The following is a 16358-nucleotide window of genomic DNA, read 5'->3' as shown; positions in this document are numbered from 1 at the left end:
CCCTCACGGTCCTGACTTCCTTGCTCACGTTCTCCCTCCTTCTGCTCCTCATTGGGACCTTGGGAGCTCGTTCTGTTGCTCCAATGTGGAACTCTGTCTCTATCTCCATCCAATGCCAAATGAAGGTTCTATGGTGATATGCAAGATATTCATCAGTATGGCTATAAGATAGGGCCATTTCAGGTTCCCTATCCTCAGCTGCCCAAGGAACTAACTGGGGACATCGCCCTGGGCACCTGGGAGTCCCTCTAGGTTCAAGTCTCTTGCCAACCTTAAGATGGCTCCCTTAATTAAGATATGTGCTTCCCTGCTCCCCTATCCGCCCTTCCTTTATCCCAACCATCCCATTTCCCCAAGATCACCCATCCTCCACTTCTCACTTTGCTCTCCCCATTTCCCCCTACCCCCATCCCACCCCACCCCCAAGATCCCAATTTTTTGCCTGGCAATCTTGTCTACTTCCCCTATCCAGGAGGATAACTATATGTTTTTCTTTGAATTTACCTTCTCATTAAGCTTCTTTAGGATCACAAATTATAGACTCCATGACCTTTATTTATGGCTAGAAACCAATTATGAGTGAATACATCCCATGTTCATCTTTTTGGTTCTGGGTTACCTCACTCAGGATAATGTTTTCTATTTCCATCCATTTGCATGCAAAATTCGAGAAGTCATTGTTTTTACCACTGAGTAGTATTCTAATGTGTACATATTCCACACTTTCTTCATCCATTCTTCCATTGAAGGACATCTAGGTTGTTTCCAGGATCTGGCTATTAAAAATAATGCTGCTATGAACATAGTTGAACAAATGGTTCTGTAATATGATAGGGCATCTCTTGGGTATATTACCAAGAGTGGCATTGCTGGGTCCTGGGGTAGGTTGATCCCGAATTTCCTGAGAAATCGCCACACTGATTTCCAAAGTGGTTGCACAAGTTTGCATTCCCACTAGCAATGGATGAGGGTACCCCTTCCTTCACAACCTCTCCAGAAAAGACTATCATTGGTGTTTTTGATTCTAGCCATTCTGACAGGTGTAACGTGATATCTCAAAGTTGTTTTGATTTACATTTCCCTGATCACTAAGGAGGTTGAGCATGACCTTAAGTGTCTTTTGGCCATTTGAACTTCTTCTGTTGAGAATTCTCTGTTCAGCTCAGTGCCCCATTTTATAATTGGGTTGATTAGCCTTTTACAGTCTAGTTCCTTGAGTTCTTTATATATTTTGGAGATCAGACCTTTGTTGCAGGGTTGGTGAATATCTTCTCCCAGTCAGTAGGATACCTTTTTGTCTTAGTGACAGTGTCCTTTGCTTTACAGAAGCTTCAGAGTTTCAATAGGTCCCATTTATTCAATATTGCCCTTAATGTCTGTGCTGCTGGCGTTATACATAGGAAGCGATCTCCTGTGCCCATATGTTGTAGGGTACTTCCCACTTTCTCTTCTATCAGGTTCAGTGTGTTCAGACTGATATTGAGGTCTTTGATCCATTTGGACTTGAGTTTTGTGCATGGTGATAGATATGGGTCTATTTTCATTCTTCTACAGGTTGACATCCAGTTGTGCCAGCACCATATGTTGAAGATGCTTTCTTTCTTCCATTGTATATTTTTAGTTCCTTTATCGAAAATGAGGTGTTCATATGTTTGTGGGTTAAAATCCAGGTCTTCTATACGATTCCATTGGTCGACTTCTCTGTTTTTATGCCAATACCACGCTATTTTCATTACTGTAGCTCTGTAATAGAGTTTGAAGTCAGGGATGGTAATGCTTCCAGAAGTTCCTTTATTGTATAAGATTGTTTTGGCTATCCTGGGTTTTTTGTTTTTCCATATAAAGTTGATTATTGTCCTCTCAAGATCTGTGAAGAATTTTGATGGGACCTTGATGGGGATTGATTGAATCTATAGATTGCCTTTGGTAGAATTGCCATTTTTACTATGTTGATCCTCCCAATCCAAGAGCAAGGGAGATCCTTCCATTTTCTGGTATCCTCTTCAATTTCTTTCTTCAATGCCTTAAAGTTCTTGTCAAATAAATCTTTCTCTTCCTTGGTTACCCCAAGATATTTTATGCTGTTTGTGGCTATCATGAAAGGTGATGCTTCTCTGATTTCCCTCTCTGCTTCCTTATCCTTTGTGTATAGGAGGGCGACTGATTTTTTGGAGTTGATCTTGTATCCTGCCACATTACTGAAGGTGTTTATCAGCTGTAGGAGTTCTTTGCTGGAGTTTTTGGGGTCGCTTATGTATACTATCATATCATCTGCAAATAACGAAAGTTTAACTCCTTCCTTTCCAATTCGAATCCCTTTGATCCCCTTATGTTGTCTTATTGCTATTGCTAAAACTTCAAGCACTATATTGAAGAGGTATGGAGACAGCCTTGTTGTGTTCCTGATTTTAGTGGGATGGCTTTGAGTTTCCCTCCATTTAATTTGATGTTAGCTGTCGGCTTGCTGTAAATAGCTTTTATTATATTTAGGTATGACCCTTGTATCCCTAATCTCTGCAAGACTCTTATCATAAATCGATGTTGAATTTTGTCGAATGCTTTTTCAGGATCTAATGAAACGATCATATGGTTTTTTTTTCTTTCAGTTTATTTATATGATGGATTATATTGATAGATTTGTGTATGTTGAACCAGCCCTGCATCTCTGGGATGAAGCCTACTTGATCATAATCGATAATTTTCCTAATGTGTTCTTGGATTCGGTTTGCCATTATTTTATTGAGGATTTTTGCGTCGATGTTCATGAGTGAGATTGGCCTGTAATTCTCTTTCTTGGTTGAGTCTCTGTGTGGTTTTGGTATCAGAGTAACTGTAGCTTCATAGAAGGAATTTGGCAATGACTCTTCTGATTCTATATTGTGAAATACATTAAGGAGTATAGGCATTAGGTCTTCTTGGAAGTTCTGGTAGAATTCTGCAGTGGAACCATCTGGTCCTGGGCTTTTTTTGGTAGGGAGGTTTTTGATAACAGCTTCTGATTCTTCGCGACTAACAGGTCTATTTAGATTGTTCACTTGGGCCTGGTTTAACTTTGGTATATGGTGTTTATCTAAAAAAGTGTCCATTTCTTTTACATTTTCCAGTTTTATGGCATATAGGTCTTTGTAGTAAGATCTTATGATTCTCTGAATTTCCTCTGTGTTTGTGGTTATGTACCCCTTTTCATTTCTGATCTTATTAATTATCATATTCTCTCTCTGCCATTTTATTAGTTTGGCTAGGGGTTTATCAATCTTGTTGATTTTCTCCAGGAACCAGATTTTTGTTTCATTAACTCTTTGGATTGTTTTCTTTGTTTCTATTTTGTTAATTTCAGCCCTCAGTTTGATTATTTCCAGTCTTCTACTCCTCCTAGGTGAGTCTGCTTTTTTTTTTCTAGAGCTTTCAGGTGAGCTGTTAAGTCTCCAATGTGTGCTTTCTCTGTTTTCTTTAAGTGGGCACTTAGTGCTATAAACTTTTCCTCTTAGGACTGCTTTCATAGTGTCCCATAAGTTTGAATATGTTGTTTCTTTATTTTCATTGAATTCAAGGAAGACTTTAATTTCTTTATTTCTTCCTTGACCCAGGTGTGGTTCAGTAGTTGACTGTTCAGTTTCCATGAGTTTGTAGGTTTTCTGGGGGTAGCATTGTGGTTGAATTCTAATTTTAATCCATAGTGATCTGATAAGACACAGGTGGTTACTAATATTTTTTTGTAACTGTGGAGGTTTGCTTTGTTACCGAGTATGTGGTCAAATTTCGAGAAGGTTCCATGAGCTACAGAGAAGAAGGTATATTCTTTCCTATTTGGGTGGAATGTTCTATAGATGTCTGTTAAGTCCATTTGATCCATTACCTTATTTCTCTGTTAGGTTTCTGTCTGATTGACCTGTCCATTGGTGAGAGAGGAGTGTTGAAGTCTCCTACTATTAGTGTGTGCAGTTTGATGGCTGCCTTGAGTTTTAGTAATGTTTCTTTTACGTACATGGGTGGTTTTATGTTAGGGGCATAGATATTCAGGATTGAGACTTCATCCTGATGAACTGTTCCTGTTATGAGTAGAAAATGTCCCTCTCCATCTCTTCTGATTGATTTAAGTTTGAAGTCAACTTTGTTAGAAATTAGTATTGCCACTCCTGCTTGTTTCTTAGGTCCATTTGCTTGATAAGCCTTTTCCCAGACCTTTACTCTGAATAGGTGCCTGTCTTTGTGGTTGAGGTGTGTTTCTTGTAAACAGCAGAATGTTGGATCCTGTTTTCATATCCATTCTCTTAGCCTGTGCCTTTTTATAGGTGAGTTGAGTCCATTGACATTAAGTGATATTAATGACCGGTGGTTGTTAACTCCAGTCACTTTTTTAGTAGTAGAGTTTGTGTGTTTTCCTTCTTTGAGTTGTGCTGGTGAAGGGTCTCTAGATGTCTGAGTTATTGTGGTCGTTGTTGGATTCCATGGTTTGTGATTTTCCTTCTATTATTTTCTGTAAGGCCTGATTTGTTTAAATTTGTTTTTATCCTGGAAAATTTTGTTTTCTCCATTTATAGTGAATGAAAGCTTCACTGGGTATAGTAGTCTGGGCTTGCATCCATGGTCTCTTAGTTTCTGCAGTACATCTATCCAGGACCTTCTGGCTTTCATGGTTTCCATAGAGAAGTCAGGTGTAAGTCTGATAGATTTACCTTTATAAGTAACTTGGCCTTTTTCCTTTGCAGTTCTTAATATTCTTTCTTTATTCTGTATGCTTTGTGTTTTGATTATTATAAGGCGAAGGGATATTTTTTTTTATCTAGCCTATTCAGTGTTCTGTATGCTTCTTGAACCTTCATAGGTATATCTTTCTTTAGGTTGGGAAAGTTTTCTTCTATAATTTTATTAAATATATTTTCTGGACCATTGAGCTGTACTTCTTCTCCTTCTTCTACTCCTATTATTCTTATGTTTGGTCTTTTTACTGTGTCCCAGATTTCCTGAATGTTTAGGTTTTTTTTTTTTGTTTGTTTGGTTGGTTTTTTTTATTCTTTTTTAATTAAAATTTCCACCTTCTCCCCGTTTCCCATTTCCCTCCCCTCCTCCCAAATATTGCCCCCTCCCCCCAGTCTCCTCCCCCTATCCCCACTCCTCTTCTCCTCCCCCCACACCATTCCCCCTCCCTCTCGATACTGAAGAGCAGTCCAAATTCTCTGCCCTGCGGGAAGACGAAGGTCTTCTATCTATGTCCAGGAAGGTGAGCGTCAAAACAGGCTAAGCACCCACAAAGTCAGTTCATGTATTAGGATCGAAACCTAGTGCCATTGTCCTTGGCTTCTCATCAACCAAAGGAAAAACAATCAAACAGATAATGGAAACAGTTCAAGACTTGAAAACTGAAATGGAGGCAAGGAAGAAAACACAAACAGAGGGCCAGCTGGACATGGAAAATCTAGGTATTCCTGAATGTTTGTGATGAGAGTTTGTTGGACTTGCTGTTTTCTTTGATCAGTGTGTTTGTTTTCTCTATGGTATCTTCAGAGTTTGAGATTCTTTCTTCTATCTCTTGTATTCTGTTGGTTATGCTTGTTTCTGTAGTCTCTATTCATTTACCTAGATTTTCCATGTCCAGCTGGCCCTCTGTTTGTGTTTTCTTCCTTGCCTCCATTTCAGTTTTCAAGTCTTGAACTGTTTCCATTATCTGTTTGATTGTTTTTCCTTCGTTTCCTAGGGTGTCATTCACTGATTTATTCAATTCTTCAAACTTTCTGTTATACGTCTCATCCATTTCTATAAGGGCATTTTTTACATGCTGTTTAAGGGCATCTATCACTTTCATAAAGTCAATTTTTTCTACTTCTTCTTGATTAAGGTGTTCATGTCCTCCTGTTGTGAGATTGCTGGGTTCTGGTGGTTTCATGTTGTTTTTCAGATTGTTGGGTGAATTCTTGCATTGACGCCTGTTCATCTGTTCTTCCAAATGCTCCCCTATAGCTGGGCAGTGGTGGCACACGCCTTTAATCCCAGCACTTGGGAGGCAGAGGCAGGCGGATCTCTGTGAGTTTGAGACCAGCCTGGTCTACAAGAGCTAGTTCCAGGACAGGCTCCAAAACCACAGAGAAACCCTGTCTCGAAAAAAAAAAAATAATAATGCTCCCCTATGGATCTTCTTTTACAGGATCACGTCTCCTTGCCCACTGATGTACCTTCCCAGTGATGGCACTCCCCAGTGATGGCTCTCCTGATGCCGAGATCAGATCTCCGTGCTGGTTGGGTAGCTCATAAACAAAGCACCTACCTTGCTTGGTGCAGGCAGGCTTTTGAGACAAAGGAACTCCCACACGATTCGGCCCCAGCGCCTAAGCAGGCTGAGTTGGGTGATGTTATGTGCCCAAAGAGGGGAGGGAGGCAGAAGGGAGAGGGGGTTCTGGATGCAAGCAGGGTGGGATAGGAAGAGAGAAGGAGTATCTGGGGAGTCTAGCCCCCGCAGGAAGATCAGGAACTATAGGGGGGATGGGGAACGTCTGAGTTCCGTGTCCCTGGCTGCTGCCGTGGGTCCGAAACTGACTCACCCTGGTGCTGGCTCTCCTGGTGCCAAGATCAGATCTCCGTGCTGGTTGGGTAGCTCGTAAACAAAGCACCTACCTTGCTTGGTTCAGGCAGGCTTTTGAGACAAAGGAACTCCTGCACGATTCAGCCCCAGCGCCCAAGCAGGCTGAGCTGGGTGATGTTATGTGCCCGAAGAGCCTGCTGTGAAGATTGTATGAAATAATTCATACATGATATTTGGCATCTTGGCACAGTGTAATAAATGTTTAATAAATTTCACCTATTATTGGCCATACTGTCACGTATAATTTGCTCTAATAAAGTAGGATGTGTGAAAATTAGGATTTCAGAAGTCACATGAAAGATTATTAACTACATTCAAAGAAATTTGATATCATAAAGACTTACAGTGAGTTCATTTTTATTGGAAACTTCCCTAGATCATTACAAATGTGACACAATTTGTGTTTTTATACATAACGCTAAGACAACTAAATGTGTAAGGGCATTTACTCCATCCAGTTCATTCTCCATCTTTCCAGAAACCAAGAGGATGTCCCATAATTCAATTCAGTTTAGCTTCACATTCCACAGCTTTAAGGATTTAGTTTCATGATAATATCATCCCTTGAGATGCCAATTATCACTACTGGCTTTGAGTGGATTCACACTTTCATCTGACCTGAATCTCCTGATAGTTTGCTGTTACCATAGTAAGGTACCTGATATGGACAAGTTACCAGAGGAGAGTCTTATTTTGGTTCACATTTGAGACACAGCTGACTGCTGCATTGGGCCCAGGGCTGCAATAACATGGCTGGAGTTCTTGAAGGAAGTCTAGTCAACTCAAGGTCAGGTTAAGGAAGAAAGAAAAGAAAGAGAAGTCCAACAACCCGCTCCAAGAGCTTAGCCCTAGTGACTGGAAGAATCTCAATAGGCTCCACCTCACAGTTTTCTGCCACTTTCCAGTATTGTTAAACTGGGAACATTTAACACATGGTCTTCAGAGGATATTACGGCTCCAAACTACAACACCTACAAAGGAGAAGGATTCTGGAACTCTACCTCCTTCCTACTTTAGAGATTTGCTAAATAGGGTCACAGAACCCGAGGAATGCATTTACTGGTGAGAACTGAGGCATGAAGATATAAAGGCTATAACTCAGGCACAGCAAATGGATGAACTGTATGGGAGCAAGGAGGAAGGGGGGTACGTGAAACTTCCGTAACATCTCTGCTACTCCATCCTCCAAGAAGCTCTCTGCATTTACTAACATAGACGCTCTTTTAATGTCATCATTTAGGAGCTTATATTGACTTCATTACATAGATATGACTGCTCAAATGATAAGTCATTGATGAGTATATTGACTTCTGGAGTCCTTCATCCCCTCCCCAGAGGTTGGAGACAGGTAGGACTAAAAGGTACAGCATTCTAATCATGATTCAGCCTTTTTGATGCCACCCTACCAACCTAAAGTTATCTAGGGACTACCAACCAACATCTATCTCCTTAGTAACAAGAAAATGAGTCATTTATCATTTAATGACCACAAGTGTTTTAGGAACTTTGTGTCAGGAACAGCAGTGAGAGACTACTTACTTTTTTGTTTAGCCCAAAAGTTAGCTTTCCATGAAAGTCAGTCATTTTAAGCAAGTTATACCTGAATTACAGTGCTTAATAACCCATGTCCACAAAAAAATTCAACAAGGAATAAGAATATTATCAAAACTAACTGTTCATTTCCAGAGGCACGCCAATTCTCCATGTACAAGAATGAGAGAAAAAGGAAATTTCCTATCTAGAAATCATGTAGAGAGTTTATATGATAGCAGCTGGTTTAGTGACATGAGATTACATTTATTGTAAGAAAGAATTGGGATATAACCAGCTCGGTCATCACAGCCAGGGTATACAACCCTTAAGGACTTCAGTCTCCTAACTGTCAAACAAGGTAAGTGCATGCAGAAGACTTTTCTAGCCCATATTCAAGGACTATAAAGATGATCATTTTCATTGAATGATGATACAGTGAACTTTCCTCAAAGAACCCCACACTGTAAACAGAAAGCATACTATTTTATTTCAGTTTCTAGCCCCACCACCTGCTGTTACACAAACCAAGTAACAATCTAATCTGTGAGAACTAGATCTTGAAGATGATTCTGAAGTCCAAGAAGTAGGTGTTTGCCATTCTTCAAGCACCCCTTCCTGTTTGTGGGTAAAACACAAGGATGTCCTCTTGAGCGGCCTATGATAGAGATAACAGCCTTCTTAGAAACCAACATACCTTGATAACATAGATCCCTTGTTGGAAAATTGCTGTGTTTGTCTGAAGATATGTGAACAACTGTTTGATATTCTCCAAGCAAGAGAGACTCCTGGCAATGACAAGCAAAAATTGGGATGGGAATAAAATTCGTGTGCATTTGTGTCACAGTCGTAAAGAATATATTAACTCCCACAATGTGCTCATTATAGAGGAATTTGTTGTGTGTTATATTGTCTGGGGAAGATACACATTTCTTAATCTGTCAGCTGGCAAACTGTACAATGGTTTCAGAATTAATTTAACAATCAGAAGTAACTAATGCTAGTGAGTATCTCATGTATATTCTTCCCAGAATAATGATAAATAAAAGCAGAGTCCATTTGAAGCAGCCAGACTGAGATACATTCATCCAAGTTCTTGGTTGTAAGAAATAGCTCTAATGTTGGCTTAATAAAAATCAAATGTAGACAGCCTCGTAGGATCAACAGAAGCCTGGAAGAACAGACTTGGTACCACACAGCAACCCAGGAACTGCCAGAGGCCAAGAAATAAGAAACACATCGAGCACACTGGTGCCAGGACAGTCAGACCAATATGCCACGACAGCTGTTCTTCATAATGGATGATAGCCGAGCATACTTTTTGTGCCCTTAAATCAATCACTAAAGATTCAAGGAAGAACTCCCAAGGATTGTCACACATCCACCTGCTGAGAGAAGAAAGCTGAAAGGCTCTGTATTTTTCCAATTCCATAGAGGAAGACAGGCTCTTGAAAGTTTCCCCTGCCAACACAGTAGAGGGTGGTCTCTCAAAGGAAATCATGTTCAGAAGGCCTGGTAGCTTCTTAAAAACAAAAGGCAAAAACTTATACACAACAGGACTTTGGTTGGTTGGTTGTCATTTAAGCCTATCTGGGCCATAGGATATTATAAAGAAGACAAGCAAAGCATAGACAAACCCATAAGGCAAGAACTATAAAATCTAACACCCTCCTCCAATCTTAAATACTCTAAGCTATTGTACATTAGAAAGAAAGGAATTCTAACATGGCTGTTTGTCTGTATTCAAAATGAGGAAGCCTAAGCCGTTGGTTGCTGCACATAATCCCTCAAGGCCAGACTGAGATACTTTACTTGGGTTATTGTTTTTCTTTTCCACCATTTAAAAAAGAGAAAAAAACATAAGTCCTGTATCACCAGGAGTCCCTAACTCTTGAATTTAGATCCCTCACACTTGTAACCACTGCTAACAAAATCCTGTGGTTTAGACTAATGCAAATATCTATTGCTGCTCTTAAGCCAGGTTTTCAATAGTGATTCCAAAACAAATAGTTTGAGCTAGCAATCTCAGCCTCAGATCCCTGGCAGCAGCATGCCCTTTGAAGATATAAGCAAGCGCTACATCTTCTACAGGAGCTTGGCCAAAGTATATGCTGAGGTCTACAAATAGAATCATGGTGTGTCATTACCGCCAATAACACCACTGTGAGCTGATGTGTTTCAAAAACCATCTACTGCAACTTTTCCTACTTCACTGAACAGTAAGGTGTAAGTTGTGATAATAAAGCTTCTTATAAAAAAAATTTGAACAACAATACAACAATGAGCAATTTTCTCATTTTTTAAAGTCATTTCCATTTTGCAATATAAAAGTCCTCATGGTTTTTCTTCCTATTTGGTGAAGAAGACAGTCTAGATAATTTCAGTGACCAATTACAGAACTCTAAGAAAAAGCAACAAGCTATTTTGGTTTATATGCAGTTTTTTTTTTCAATCAACCACTCAAGGCCACCCTGTTCTCCTAACAAAAACCACAACCGATGTGAATTGTTTAAAGCCTTCAATTTGGCAAGGCTTTAAAATGTCACACCTCAGTTTTCAAAATGTTTGAGTCATCAAAGATTGTTTAGACACAGAGGAGCGGATGAGAGATGCTGCTCCAGAAATTTCTCAGGGGAGTCCCTGGACTTGTGTGAGTTAGGGAATGAAATAAATAAAATGCTAACATACCCCAGAAGGGAAAAAAGGACACATGCTTAAAAACAGGGCACTACCATTTTTACATTTCTACTGAATAAACCTGTAACGCTCAGTTGTGTCCACAGATGCCTCGGCTCTTATTAGAGTCTCCCAGGGAGTACGTCACATCTACCTTGTTAGTAATTATTTTTTGGTTATTTTTTGTTGATATCCTATATGCCCTAATGTGGTAGCTTCCAAGCCTGAAGAACACGTGCCTAGACTGGGAACTCAGGTGGGCTTGCTCATAATGTATAATGCATAATGTAGATGTTTAATTCATCCAAAACAATGGGGAGGCAAAGGAGCTGGTGCTGCTTCTACATCAGATTGCTTAGTCCTTCTGTCCCTTTCCTTATCTTAGCTACATTCATGGGTTGAATACATGTATTCATTTTATCAATAAATTTTTCCCTTTTCTAGAAGTAAATTTACATCAAGAAGCCTATATGTGGGATGTCAAAGTGAATGTAAATTGTTGAATATTTTTACACTTCTAAATACAAGTAGCAATTGGAAATTTGTTTGAGATAATAAGTGGTTTCTTTAAAGCACTTACTTTTTGCCTCCCACAAAAACTCTCTACATAAATGTTGGGTAGAGTCTTCTCATTTCTCATGTCACTCACATATTCATTTGTGCAACACATTTACACATGCTTGGGTATATTCACTGATACAGGCAAAACTCACAAACTACTGAATTAATTGCAAAAGCATGAATTATTTCACAGAATGAAATATAGTATAGTGGAAAAAGTAGATTTCTTGGCAACATCTATGAGTTGTATCTCTTCCAAACTTCTGGGATCAAGGAAAGGCATCTAATTCATGTTGAGTTGCAAAAAAAAAAAAATGAGAATTAATTTTCATCTAAGGAGCTGTAAAGGAAATTTTCTAGGCAAAACATATAGCCTATGTGACATTTCATAAGCAAAAAGCATAATGTAATCAAGGAAAATAAATTTTTCTAGCAATATATAAGGCTAATAACATCAATAAACACATCACCAACATGTGTATATATATATGTGTGTGTACATATTTCATACCTGTGTGCCTGTGTGTGTGTGTGCACAAGATATATTAGAGAGTTGGAGTAACATTGGTCAGATTGATTTCTTAAAAGGTACACTGGTTGCATGGTTGCAACTCAGTGAATGGTTTTAGAGATATTAACATGGAAAATATAGACACAAGATGGACATTGGCTGCAGTGATCCCACTGGGAAGCAATGGAGATTTGAGTAAGGGTAACAGCAATATAGACTGAAGAAAGGGTATGAAACTGTCAAAAAATACATTGAGTTGAAAACTAATTGTAGTAGGATAAAGGAAATAAAAGATTCAAGGTTGACTTTCAAATTTCTTGCTTGGCCAATTCTTTTATATAGTGTCATTCACTTTAATCTTAAAATTTAATAAATTCGAGAAAGGAATTATAATAATAGGTTTGAGTTTTCTAAGTTTGAAGCACCAGTTCAGGGGAGTTCTTATTAGGCTAACTTAGACCTACCGGTGTAAATCATCCCTGCAGCCAAGTTGAGATCAGAAACAGAAAATATGCCAAGAAAGAAGACATCAGTACTCTACAAGAAAGCCCTAAGGGACAACCTATCAGTAAATGACCAACTTAACTGTTACAATATTTTATAAAAAATTATACAAGTAGCAAAGAAAACATAATTAAGAGAAATGTTTTATAATGATATGCTCCATTTAAAAGACCTACAATAAAACCAAATGCATTAGCTGTATATGTTTAGGGTATTGTCCTGGACCTTTCTGTGAATATTCATAGAAGACCTTATACCTCCTTATGACCATAAGACCAGACAAGAAGCAAGAAAGAATATCTCCTAATAGTTTTGTATCAGTACATCCCATCTCTTTTCTAAGAGACCTTACTAAAATATGTAAAACAGCTCCTCCCTTATTTCTCAGTGCTGCCCTTAATTATTGCCTTTCCCCCATCATACGTACTTAGCTTTAAGATGGTTTCCATGGCAATGGCAACGTAATAAGAAAAGACAAATACAAATATCTCAAGGTGTGTGATACATTTAAATTAAGATATCAAATGAAGATAAGAGGTGGCAAGAGATCAAAATGTGAAGCAGATCCCTCATCCATGTCTGGTAAAACTTCACAAAGCTGGTCTATCAAATATTAGAGATAGTCTAAATCTTAGAACAACCAGAAAAATTAAAATGAGAAGACATAATTTTCCTATCGAGCAGTTCTGCAAGAAGGAAGGGAAAATCTCGTGTGTGTGTGCGTGTGTGTGTGTGTGTGCGTGCGTGTGTGCATGTGTTTATGACTATTTTCTAAAGCAGTTTTAGGTTCAAAGCAAAATAAAGCAGAATTTCCAAGTGCTCCCTAGTCTCCATGCATGCAGTCTCCACCACTATCCACATCCTACACAAGAGTGGTACATTTGCTTCTACCAAGGAAGCAATGCTGATACACCATTCCACCCTCATGTCCATGGCTCTAACATCGGGGCTCTCTCTTGACGTTGTACATTCTATGGATTCTGACAACTGTATAATAACATGTACCCACCGTCACCTCACACAGAATCACATGGCTGTTCTTCAAAATCCTGTGTTCTACTTAATTTTACTAATCGTTCTTAGACCCTGAAATCACTAAGGTTTTTATTATGTTCAAAGCTGTGCCTTCCCCAGAACAACATATAGTTGAAGTCAAATGGCATGTAGCTTTTTCAGAGTGGCTTCTTTCACCTCATAATATGTATCTAAAGCTTCTTCATGTCATTTAATGTCATATCAGTCCATTTCCACAGAAAGCTAAAAAAAAAAATCACTCATCATATGGAAATACTGCAATTTATCCACTCAACTACTAAGCACTTAATTGTTTAAGAGCTTTTATGAAAAACAACATGGCTATAAATTCCTATATGATGGTTTGGGAGGACTTGGGTGATCAACTTTAGGGGGTAAATGCCAACGAACGAGGTTACCAGATCACACAGTAAAAGTTAATTTGTTCTGTAAGCTTCTGCCCCACTGTCCTCCAGTGTGGCTATATTTTCACTAGTGCTTTGCACTTTCAAGGGAAATCTCCTGCTCTTCACATCCTCACAGCATTTGATTCTGCCAGTGCTTTAGATTTTCAGCACCTGCCATCTCAGGAGATGTGCTACAACATTGCTGCTATAATTTGTCATTTCATGATGACATATGTTGCTGACAATTTTGTCATGTTCTTGTTTTCCATTTGTAAATCCTGGGTTTTCTATTCAGAGTTTCTTCCCCCTTTTTAATGGCATAGTTCCTTATCCTATTATTGAACTTTTGAAATTCTTTATGGTTTAACCTGGACATAATGGCGTGTGCCAGGCTAGGCTACGTAGAGTGTTATAGAGAGCCTAGCCCATCCAGGGCTACATGGTGAGACAAAAACAACAGAACAAAAAAACCCGGAACCTTTTATCCTTTTAGATAAAAGACCCCTATCAGAGATGTCATGTGCAAATATCTTCAGAACATTTTATTCTTTGGAGGTAGAGTTAAAAGTCCCCACCATCTAGATCTTCTCCTGTGTTGTTCCCTAGAAGTTTCATAAATTAGAATTTTATACATAGATCTATAATACACTTCTAGATAATTTTGTGAAAGTAAAACAAGTTTGTAACATTAATTTAAAATCTTTAGTATTATTTTTACTTTGTTTCCAACTACCTATTTGACTTTTTGAAGCAAGTCGTTTTAAATTTCATACTTATGAAGCTGATAATTGAACTTTTTGAAAGTACCTTAAGAAAATAATTAGAGGCTTGGTCAAGGATGTGCATCTAACACCATTTTAAAATGAGATATTAAAAAGTTCGTCAGGGAATTATTATCTGACTAACTATATCATGCCCAATGATAAAATATTATAAAACTACTTCTGATAAGGTTTTAAATGCCCTTTTAAATTTCCAGCAAGGAGTTTACTAAATATTATCACTAGAGTATAGGATATGGGCTATTTGTATTTTTTCCATATACTTACCATAATATATTCATTCATGATGAGAAAATACTTCAGATATTCTTCCTCGAGGACTGGAAGTGTCAGACGAGCCTTTATAAAGAGCTACTAAATAAAATTGAAACTTACAAAAGGAGATGGCATTCTTCATGACACTGGACCAAAACAGTGATGCAATGCCCTTTCCCTGTTATTGCAGAGTAGATTGAAACACCCAAAGTACGCATAGAACTCTGCAGCTGAAATCAGTGAAAAGTAATTAGTAGAAAGTAGTTTATTAGAGAGAAAATTTAATGATTGGAAGAGAGATTTGGGAGTTAAGAACTACACAACATGGGTATGAGAAAGAAATGGAGTCAGTTACTAGGAAAGGGCATTCCTTTATCACTGTGTAATATAATTCCTCAGTGTAGAATAGACTCCTCACCTTCTCAATCGGCTATATACAGTCGATACTAGGGTCTGCCATTTTTCTCCACTGTGGACCCTTTGTTCCCAGATTATATATACTTCTGTTTTGGCATGATAGATCTTGGATCAAAGTTGGAAAACCCAAATTAAATTCCCACACAATTCCCTATTTAGGGTATAACTTGGATAAGTAGCATAGCCAATAAGACACAGATACCTCACCTGTTTATGATACAACCTCTGACTCCACCACAGAGTTATTATAAAGAACAAATGAGGGCATACATGCTCAACCACAGGAGTTCTAATCACATGTATCTGAAATAATATGATTTTTCATCCTATGAACAATGCATTGCAATACAAGATTAAAACTTGAATCACTGGTTGACAGGACAAATGAAAGTCTTGTGGGTAAAGCAACCCCTTCCTCTCTGACTGCTCTATATTCAGTGCTTCCAAATCTGGGTCCCAAAAGCAGATGGTTTTCCAGGGTAGGCGAGGGACATTCATTAGCTAAAGCTAATATGCACCTGTGTTTCCGAGCAGGCACCAACAAACGGTGGTCGAATGTGCTCCCAGCCCTGACTCTTACTCTGTGTTTCTCCATCTGTCTATTCACTTGTCACTGAAAGACTACGTGACAAGCTGCAAACACAAACCATAAACAAGAGGGATTGGACGAAGCCCTGCGCAGCTGGGTAGAACCGACACCCATAGGGAAAAGCCTATATGACTCATAGGATCATACATACAAATGTAAAAAGATGGCAATAGCAATAAAAATAGAGACTGGGGGATTATTAGCAAGTTTGTTTGAGTGACTTATATGGACTGAGGGGTTTAGAGAAACCTCTCCTGAGAGAGAAAAGTGAAAATAAAAGTAAACATATGCTTTCTGTGCTGATATTGCTCCTGCCAATGCAGTCAGTATTCCTAAGTCCTGCTGGGCATTCTGCAAGAAATGTGGCAAGCACCAACCCCACAAAGTGCCACAATACAAGAAAAGTAAGGATTCTTTATATGCCCAGAAAAAGTGGTGTTGTGACCAGAAACAGAGTGGCTATGATGAGCAGACTGAGCCTATTTTCCACAGAAAAAATTAAAACTACAAAGAAGGCTGTGCTGAGCCTAGGGAG

This window comes from Chionomys nivalis, chromosome 1 (genome assembly GCF_950005125.1).
Source record: "Chionomys nivalis chromosome 1, mChiNiv1.1, whole genome shotgun sequence".
In the NCBI taxonomy this organism is placed as follows: Eukaryota; Metazoa; Chordata; class Mammalia; order Rodentia; family Cricetidae; genus Chionomys; species Chionomys nivalis.
This window is presented reverse-complemented; position numbering follows the sequence as displayed.